Here is an 11133-nt window from a genome sequence, read left to right as displayed (position 1 = left end):
TATGATATATTTTGTTTTTGAAGTTGAAAAAGTGAAGCCATTGTCAAACGCCCAAGCATCAATATTATTCAAGGAGCATTGCATGAAATGACGAATAATTTCCCTATTTTTGCCGCTAATTGATAAAACATTATCATCAGCAAATTGTATTAAATGACATCCATTTGGAATTATTGCGGCCATATCAGAAGTAAAAAGATTATATAAAACCAAATTAATCCACCTAGAGGTGATAGTGCCTTTCTCGTCATATATGTTCTCACGATCCTTCCGTCGACGTAAGTGAAAGTGTTTCTGAATCCTGATATTTTTTAAGAAAAGCAAGCATTTTATCAAAGCCATCATTGAATTGACTTAAAACTTATTGATGGCACATACTCCGACGTTGTGTTCAGCGTAAAAGCAGAGCTGAATAATATCAGATTCCTCAGTTGACTGCTTGAGTACCTTCACTAATATTGGGAGCTGATCAATATCAAGACGATACTAACAAGCTAAGATATAACTTTTTACACATTCACAGATAACTTTGCGGTCTTCGATAAAGTTTTTTCTGCACATTCTAGGTTATATTTTATTGACCGTTAAAAACAAGAACGTAGTGAGTATAGTGAGACGTCTGTTTGTATGTGGGTTTAATATGTCAAGATTTTGTTCTCTTACACATATATATCGCTTGCATTGATTTTATTTACTTTCGTAGTTCCGGTGAAGCATCAAACGCTGGTTGTGCAACCCTACCAGTAGTCTCTAATGTGGTATGAGCCTATTTTCTAGTTTACCGTTCCTCAGGTTATTAAAAAAGCAGTGATGTGATGTGTCGCATGGTACATTTGGTTACTTTCCGGAACAGGTTCCGGAGCACCACCGGGTCTCCCAAATATAGTCTGAGGCAATATCATTGCTAACGTACATTAGGTTACCTAAAAAAACCACGATTTATCTTATGCATGGGCACAAATCACTTTTACATTTGACCACTTCCAGCGCGACACCCAGAACTAGTTTCGGGACACTACCGGTTGTCTAAAATATGGTCTGAAGCTATGTTCTTACGAATCGATCATCGTGTTATCAAAAAAGGGTCTCCAGTTGGCCTAGTGGTTAAGGCTTTGAATCGCCAATCCGGAAACGGCGGGTTTGATTCCCGTTCCGGTCGGGAACATTTTCTCGACTTCCTGAGCATAGTGTATCATTGAACTTGCCTCACAATATACAAATTCATGCAATGGCGGGCAAAGAAAACCCTTCAATTATTAACTGTGGAAGTGCTCTAAAGAACACTAAGTAGAAGAGAGGCAGGCCAAGTTCCAATGCGAACGCCGAGCTAAAAAGAAGAAGAAGAAGTTATCAAAAAATCTGCTATTTGATGTACTGTCAAACCCCGCGTATTCATCACTCTTTAAGAAGACACTTTTAAACTTGGACACCGCTCATTCGAAATTTGTTGAATTAAAAAAATGATCAAATGTCACAGAGTAATACACTGTAAATACGAATGATACGATATTGTGATGTTACTTACACCCGCAGCGGCTCCTCGTGCAGCTGCTATTTCCGAAAGTTCTAATTTGGTGCATTCCGACACCTGATCCGTTTGGTGATCAACCGCAGTGAACCTCGGAAGCCAACAATCGTAAAATGTACAAGCTATCAATTCGTACCACCACAATATCTGTAAGATTTGTGTTAAAAAACAAATCAAACAATCTAATTTTTTTTTCTTGGCTTTGCAGTCTTGTTTTAGTGGAACAAACTATTTAATTTTGTCCGACGTTTCGACTCCGGACAAGACTGCAAAGCCGAAACTATCTCTGATCTCCAATCACAGTCGAACCAACATAACATACAATCTAAACAAAACTAAAATAGAGTTAGTTTATCGAATTGAAAGTTTACACAGGTAATTTGACAGCAATCATTGTCGAATTAGCGTGGTTTTATGGTACGACACGCATGGATTTGATTCAATTTGACATTTACAACTTTTGGTTCACATTTTACCACTTACCGATTGTCCCTGATGTGGTCTTAGCCTAGTTTCATGCAAATTATTAATCAGTTCTCCTAAAAAGTCGCAAATTGATGTAATGCATGTATGGGTTTGGTTCGTTCGTGCATTTCGCCAGTTCCGGCGAGGCACTCGAATCTGGTTCAGGAACACTACTAACCTGAGACTATTTTCTTGCTGACCGTTCTTCGCATTATCAGTGTGCTGCGTGTATGCGTTTGGTTTTTTCTACATTTGACCACTTCCGTCGGGGCACCTGGCAGAGATGGAATCCTCCTCAGAGCAAAACAAGAGAACAAAAAATCTGCACCACGCTCCCGCATCCAATGCTAGAGCGGCTTCTCTCGGTTTCTTTCACCTTCCTGCTTGCAACTTGTGACACCGAAACATGTGCGGATTTGTTTGCATAAAAAAGTGCGTTTACTCAAAATTGAGGCACTTTGTGCACCGGGAGTTAACATAAATATGCTTATGCTAAAAAAATCAATGATTAACAAGCGTGCAAGTATTTATGTATGCAATTGTGTCATGCCATGCGAACGGAACGATCATACCGCGTAAAACGCCGGTGAAATTGTCGATCAACTTTGCGGGAGCCTCAAAAATGATGCACAACAATGTTTCCCTTTGTGCTGATTTTTTGTGGTTCGATGTTTCTCTTTGTTTTCGCATGCTTCCTCCTTGCGCTACGCTCCCGCACAAACGATAGCGGTGGGAGCGGACAAAGATATAGAGAACAAAAACATGCATTTGAGGCACATTGCGGGAGCAAATGACAAGCCTGGCACCTGGAACCGGTTTCGGCACACTATAGGTTTTCCAAAGTATGGTCTACGATTTTTTTTGTTAACCGTTCATCAGCTTACCTAAAAAATCATTAAATGTGTCGAATTTATGGGTTTGGTTCTCCATTACATTTGACCACTTCCGATGGGGCAACCGTAATCGGTTGCGGAACACTACCGGTTGTCCTCAATATGGCCGGAAACTTTTTTTTTTGTCAAATCATGATGCCTCAAAATCCGCGATTTGATGTGTCGCTTGCATTGGTTTGGTTCCCTTTTATATTTGGTCATTTCCGGCGGGACACCCAGAACCGGTTCTGGATCACAACCGATTCAGATATGTTCTGAAAATATTTTCCTGCTTACTGTTCATCAGGATATCAAAAAGCCACGATTTGATATGTCCCTTGCATGGGTTTAATTAACTTTTACACTTTGTCACCTCCGGCGGTACATCTGGAACCGGTTCCGATATGGTCTGAGAATGCTTTCCTGCTTACTGTTCATCAGGTTATCGAAAAAGCTGTGGTTCGATATGTCACATGTATGGTTTTATTTCAATTTTATATTTGGCCACTTCCGACAGGACACCCGGAACCGGTTCCGGGACACAACCGGTTCAGATATGGTCTGAGAATATTATCCTGCTTACTGTTCATCAGGATATCAAAAAAGCTACTATTTGATATGTCGCATGCATGGGTTTGGTTAACTTTACTACTTGGCCACTTCCGGTGGGACATTTGCAACCGGTTCCGGAACACTACCGATTCGGATATGGTCTGGGAATGTTTTCCTGCTTACTGTTCACCACGTTATCGAAAAAGCCGCGGTTTGATATGTCGCATGCATGGGTTTAGTTCAGTTTTATGTTTGGCCACTTTCGGAGGAACACCTGGAACCGGTTCCGGGACACTACCGGTTCAGATATGGTCTGAGACTATTTTTCTGCTTACCATTCATCAAGTTATCCAATATGCCGTAGTTTGATGTGCCGCATGGATGGGTTTGTAGCGTTTTCATATCTGGCCCCTTCCTGGGGTACCGGTCCGGAACACCTAAATGGCCATAACTCCGGAACGGCTGGACCGATCTGAACCATTTTCAATAGGAAACAATGGGACCAGATTCCGCGTCGAATGAACCGTCGGTCAATAAAATCGGTTGAGGTTTACTGCCAAAAAGTGATGTGAGTTTTTTTGTACACACACATACACACATACACAAATACACACACACACACACAGACATCACCTCAATTCGTCGAGCTGAGTCGATTGGGATATAAGACTTGACCCCTCCGGAGGCTCTATCAAATTTTCGTTTTTGGAGTGAACATATAGCCTTTCGGTACACCTTGGTGTACGAGAAAGGCAAAAAAGGACTCAAGGAAGATCCTTGTGGAAGACCGAAACAACTATAACGAATAATTTTGGAAGACCCATTATGGAAAAAATGCATTATTTTTAATGAAAATAAATTATATACGAAATTTGAAATCATGTTCGGAATTTTCAAATGGTTCATTTTATTAAAAAGTAAATCAATCAAAACAGAATCATATGCACCCGAAACATCAAGAAACGTAGAAACGACATCTTGTTTTCTGTTGAATTAAAGTTGAATTTGTGATGCTAAAATTGATGTACAGTCGCGAGTTCCACGACCTTTTCTAAAACCAAATTGTGAGGCAGAAAAAATTTGATTGCTCTCTGCCCACAGTTCTAAACGATTTAAAATCATACTTTCCATAAGTTTTCGCAAACATGATAATAAACTAATTGGTCTACGACTCTCTGCTAATGATGGATCTTTACCAGATTTTAAAATACTTACCACTTTAATTAAGCGCCATTCAGGAGGAATAATATTTTCAGCAATGAAAGTATTATATAATGTCAGTAAATATAATTTTCCATCATCTGGTAAATTTTGAAGCACAATAAATTTTATATTGTCAATGCCAGGAGAAGTATTTTTAGTGAGTGATAAAGCTAAATTAAGCTCTTCTAAGGTAAATGGAATACAAAGATCCGGAAAATAATTTAAAGATTTACTTTTATAGTTAATTTTAGTAGGTACAAAATCAGGCCAAATTTTGGATGCAAACTAATTAACCCAATCTTCTGAGTATTCTAGAATAGTAGGAGAAGAAGAGTCAAAATTTCTTAAATTTCGTGCAACAGACCATAAAGTAGTTAATGAGGTCTCCTTATCAAGACCTTGAATAAATTTTTTCCAGTAATTTCTTTTTTTAAATTTAGTTATTCTTGTGAACAATGCTTCAGCTTTGCAATATGCAAAATAATTCTCCCGACTACCAAATTTACGAAAAATTTTGAATGCAGTGGATTTATTTTTTAATGCAGTCGAACATTCATTATCCCACCAGAATGAAGGACGTTTTCTATTAAAAGTACTTGAAATAACTTTCTTTTTCTGTGATCTGAGTAAACTATCATTTAGTAAACCTAAAAATTTATTATATTTTTTGATTGGAGAAAAAGATTCAATATGATGCGCAATGTATTCTGAATGCATTTTCGGATGATTTTAGCTCTGGCTAAGAATTGCTCTAGATTCCATATGATGCGCAATGTAACCTGAATGCATTTTCGGGTGATTTTGCGCTTCCTGAGCTTAGCTGAGTCTTAGAATTGCTCTAGATTCCATATGATGCGCAATATAACCTGAATGCATTTTCGGGGGATTTTGCGCTTCTTAAGCTTAGCTCAGGCTTAGGAAAACACCAAATTCGATATGATGTGCAATGTAACCTGAATGTATTTTCAGGTGATTTTGCGCTTCCTAAGCTTAGGTCAGGCTTAGGATTGCTCTAGATTCCATATGATGCGCAATATAACCTGAATGTATTTTCAGGTGATTTTGCGCTTCCTAAGCATAGCTCAGGCTTAGGATTGCTCTAGATTCCATATGATGCGCAATATAACCTGAATGTATTTTCGGGTGATTTTGCGCATCATATGGAATCTACAGAAATTCTTAGCCTGAGCTAAGCTTAGGAAGCGCAAAATCACCCGAAAATGCATGTTGACTCACCATACAACAAAGAGCAGATTCCGTTTTTATAATCCGTTTATTCGAATCCAAGGTGGATTATAAAATTCCTGGGTAAATAGAATATACAATTTAACTGAATTTTTCCATGTTTACATAAGTATACAAGACTTCTACTCACGTTTACTATTCGCTCGGAGTCAGACGGCAATTGATGCTCTGACGGTAAATGTTGTATGGGATACCTAAAGGTGTTTTATGGATTTTACAGATCAATCTTGTTCACAGCATGCCTAATCTAATTGTTCATATAATTTAATCTGCAGTAGTTACTCACCAACTAATTATTCGTGTAATTAGGGATTAATTTAATCCGTAATCAATCGGGAGTGGTTCATGTAGGTTAAGCTAATTTAGTAAGTAAGAACCAAGTAAGAAATTTGCAAGTTCAATTCATAATAGTTCACTCTTACCGTACTAACGAATGGTAGGTATTAAGGTTTTAACTTTGACTAACACTAGATTAAGAATTCACTAACATTTCATGTAGTTTTTAGAGAAACAAATTTTAGCAAAAATAGTGTGTTCGTTTAGGCCTCAATAGCAATAACATTTCATCAATTATGCCTTATCATCTTCCCGCATCTCCCTGACAGTTCGCTGTGTCTACCTACTATCGAAGGTAGTGCTGTTTATTCGTGTGGTAGTATATGGATAAGCGTTGCCAGTCCAGTGGAATTGCGCGCTGACAACACTCCCCCGGGTACGCCAACTTCCGGTTGGCTTACAAGGTTCCGCTATGAACGTCTAGGACTGCTAGCTTTGTTACCGGCCTTTCGTACACTCCGTTAGCGGTTTGAACCGTTGCGGACCGGATGCACCCATCACGTCCTGTGTTGGCCTGGATGATTCTCCCTTTCGGCCAGCAGTTTCTAGGAAGTCTTGGATCTACGACGACCACTCTATCGCCGATGGAGATCGGCTTCGTGTGTGCGAACCATTTTGTCCGCCTGGATATTTCTGGGAGGTAGTCACTCACCCATCTCCTCCAGAATTGGTTGGCGAGAATCTGAGATGTTTGGTAGTTCCGTTGTAATGTAAGGGCATTGTCGTCTAGTGTTGACAGAGGCTTAGTCCCATTTGATGACCCAAGTATAAAATGATTCGGGGTCAGTGCTGGAGCCGAGTCACTGTCGATTGGAACATGTGTTAACGGTCGAGCGTTGATGACGTTCTCTATCTCCGTAAGTGTGTTCCTCAGCACTTCGTCCGTAAGCGTAGAGGCAGGACGCATCGCCTTCAGGTTGGCCTTAACCGTTCGCACCAATCTTTCCCAGCAGCCGCCCATATGAGGCGCTGCAGGGGGGTTGAAGGTCCATTCCGTCTCGGGGCTTACGAACTCCGTCATCGCCGAGTGGTTGATTGCTGCTATGGCTTCGCTCAATTCTCGATTGGTACCGACAAAATTCGTACCGCGATCGCTGTAGATCTTTCTCGGGGTGCCCCTACGCGAGATGAAATTTCGTAGACCCATTATGCATGAGCTAGTGTTGAGGGAATGGACTCAATATGGATAGCACGGATGGTCAAGCACGTTATCAGCATTCCCCAGCGCTTCTCCGTCCGCCTTCCGATGACTACATCCATGGGACCAAAGTAGTCTATCCCTACATATGTAAAGGGACGCGTAAATGCTGCAAGTCTTGCTGCTGGAAGGTCCGCCATAATAGGAGGTTGGGGAACTTTTGCCTTAGTTCATTGACCACGGTTTCGTGATTACAATGATGGTATCTCTGGTGATAGTGCATAATCACGAGCATGGTGACGTGGTGATCACGGGGCAGAATAATCGGTTGTTTGGTGTCATCACCGACAAACTGACAGCCGCCAATGCGGCTCCGCATCCTCAGAACTCCCTGTTCATCCAGACATGGAGTAAGGCGGTAGAGTGAACTGGATTTTGGAAGAGATTTCACAGATGCAGTTGAGCGTGCCTGCTGCAAGATAGTTATTTCGTCGGGAAAACCTTCTTGTTGTGCGAGACGAAACAGAAAGTCCTTAGATTTTCTAAGCTCCATCATCGTCAGCGGTCCGAGGTAGCTCTGCCTCCGTTTCGCTTTCAGTTGCAAGTTGGAAATATAACGGAGCACAAACGCCATCATGTTCCGTAGCCGTTTCCAGTTGGAGAAGTCCCCTACGGGAATGAATGAACCGCACGGTCCCGTTCGATGAACCATTAAGTGCGGACGGAGCTCTGTAGTTACCGGCGACCGTAGACAAGGAGTTTCCGGCCATTTTGTTTCTGGAAACCATAGGAAATCTGGACCGGTGAACCATCTGCTTTCTGATGTAAGATCCGGAGTTCCATCCCACTTCGTTCCATCGTCGGCAGCGTTAAGCCTTGTTGGAACCCATCGCCATTCCTCGGGTTCAGAAGTTTCCAAGATCTCACTGACTCGAAAAGCTACAAATTGCGAGTAGCGACGATGATCTGAGTTGATCCAGTGAAGCACGTCTCGAGAATCTGTCCAGTACACCCGTCGAGTTATCCGAAGTTACAGCGAAGTGATAATGGTCTGTGCGAGTCTGGCACCAAGCACGGCATCTTGAAGTTCCAGTCGCGGTATCGAAAGAAACTTTAACGGAGCCACCCGGGCTTTTGAGGCGACTATGGAGCACTTCGTTGATCCGTTGTTGTCGAATCGTAGAAAAGCTACAGCGGCGAAGCCGTTTTCGCTGGCATCGACGAACGTGTGGAGTTGTACATCGGTACAGCTGTTTAGTGCCAACGATGAGTTGTAGCAGCGCGAAATACGCACGTCTTCGACTTGGGGTAGGATTTGTGTCCACAGCTGCCATTTTCTGTACAATTCTCCTGCGACTTCTTCATCCCACTGGACCTTGGATCTCCAAACTTCCTGAAGCAGTATTTTGAGGAATATCAGGAAGTGAGCGATGAGCCCCAAAGGATCAAAAATCGTCATCAGAACACGGAGCATTTCCCGTTTGGTGAGTAGTCGTTGGCCCGCCAGAAGAAGTGGATCGTAGCGTTTCCAACCGACTTTGAACAAAAACTCATCCGTCGTGGTACTCCACCACATACCGAGAACTTTCTCGGCCGCTATTTCGGAACATAGGTCCATGTCCTTTTCCGTCGTATCGCCTTCGTGGAGTACCGTAAGAACAGTTCTGGAGTTGCACATCCAGTTGCGGATTTCGAACCCGCCTTGAGAATGTACAAATTTGACCTCCTCTGCTAGACGAATAGCTTCGTTCTCCTCGTCAACGCTGGTCAACATGTCGTCCACATAATGGAGTTTCGTTATTGTCTCTACGGCGACAGGGTGGGTTTCCCGGAAACGCTCCGCATTTAAGTTTTTTATGTATTGGGCACAGCAAGGAGAACAACTGGCACCAAAACTCATAACTTGTAGTACGTACACAGCGATTCCACCGTTCTCGTCTGTCCAGAAGAATCTGTGACAATGCTGGTCCTCGGTTCGCATCAAAATCTGATGGAACATTTCACGTAGGTCTCCTGACAATCCGATCCGGCCTTGGCGAAATTGTAGAAGTATGGCCAATAGCGAACAGAGAAGATCAGGTCCCTTTAGTAAGGCAGAATTCAGTGAAACGCCAAATGTTTTAGCTGCTGCATCCCATACCAGCCTAACTTTTCCCGGCTTGTTGGGGTTTGTCACTGGGAATATGGGAAGGTACCAGATGCGTGGGTATGACTGATCAAGTTCCTCCTGTGTCAGCTTTCTGGCGTACCCTTTGGCAACATATTCGGCAATTTTCCCATTAAGAGTCTCTGCCAAGTCCATGTTTCGTTCCATTCGCTTTTGAAGTTGCTGATGCCGACGCAAGGCCATCGCTTGATTGTCCGGCAGCCGAATGTTGTCGTGCCTCCAGAGTAGTCCTACTTCGTATCGATTATCGAGGAATCTGGTCGTTGATTCAAGAAGATTTTTGGCACGTTGGTCTTCGAAGGAGAGAATGAGATTTCCGATGGGCTTCGCAACACCAAGGCTATCGAGGGCAAAGTATGCTTTCATGGCGTGATGTAGCTGTTCGTCAGAATCCTGATCTTCGGTGCATACGTGAACCATACACTGTGCTGACTCTTCGGCGCTGCGACTCAGCTTACCACAGACCGTCCAGCCAATGCGAGTCTTGACGGCAATGGGGTCCTCGAACTTTCCTTCTTTGCATTTCAGTACAACTCCGACGGAAACGTGCTTCATTCCGATCAGAATACGTGGTCGCGCTTCACGATATGATTGAAGCGGCAACCCTCGTAGATGAGGATACAGTTGCTTCAACTCGGCGGCGTCTAACGTTTGTAGGGTAGCAGCAGCTCCTTGACGGTCCTGACGGACGAGAGGGGAAATCTTCTGTCCTGATTGTGAACACCAGCGATTTGCAGATTCACGATTCGAGAGCTTCTTTCGTTTCGCTCCGCGCCACCGGTCCATCGTAGACATAGTGGTAGCGTGTCTCCTTCAAGTTGTAGCTCTTCCGCCAACTCCTCATCTAAGAGTGTTAGTTCCGATCCTTCATCGAAAAACGCGTACGTTTCAACGGACTGGGTTTTCCCGTAGAGTATTACCGGCAGGTAACGGAAAAGAACGGAGCTGGAACTTGTACGATGGACGTTGTGGTCATGAGTCTGGGTGTCGGTCCTAGCTTCGGAAGGCAGCGTTGCCGGCGACTGCGAAACAATGGTTGTTCCTGTTGCCGTAACCCTTTTCTCATTATGAAGCAATTGATGATGCTTCAAGTCACACCCATTCTTTCCGCATGGTTTCGCTTTACAGACACCTTTGTGACTGCGGAGACATCTGCGACAAAGTCCACTTTCCCTAACTGCTGCCCATCTAGCGTCCCTGGAGAGCTCTAGAAAGCGCTTGCATTTTTCAACTGCCTTGCACCCACCTTTGCATATAGGGCAGGTTTCATGCACCCGGCCTGCCATGGCGACGAATTTCGTTGGTGTCGACGGATGGTTGACCCCCGATGATTCGGAATGCGCATTCAAGAAAGCATTTCCTTTCTTGCCTCCACGAGAATCGTTGCGGATTTGCTTCACGTCTAAACCTGCTGGAGGAGTTGCGATGGTGCTCGCAGCTTCAGCTAGCGAGTAGACCCAGTTTCCAAACGCTGCTAGATTCACCGCTGGGAGAGTTTGACGGTACCGTGCCCAGTCCAATTTGATAGATGGTGGGAGCTTGGCGACAAGTTGGTGTAGCAGTGAGATGTTGTATAGATACTCTTCCAACCCGCATGCGTCGACCGTCGCGCAGAAGTTCCGAACGT

This window comes from Aedes albopictus, chromosome 1 (genome assembly GCF_035046485.1).
Source record: "Aedes albopictus strain Foshan chromosome 1, AalbF5, whole genome shotgun sequence".
NCBI classification, from domain to species: Eukaryota; Metazoa; Arthropoda; class Insecta; order Diptera; family Culicidae; genus Aedes; species Aedes albopictus.
Note: the sequence above shows the minus strand (reverse complement) of the source record.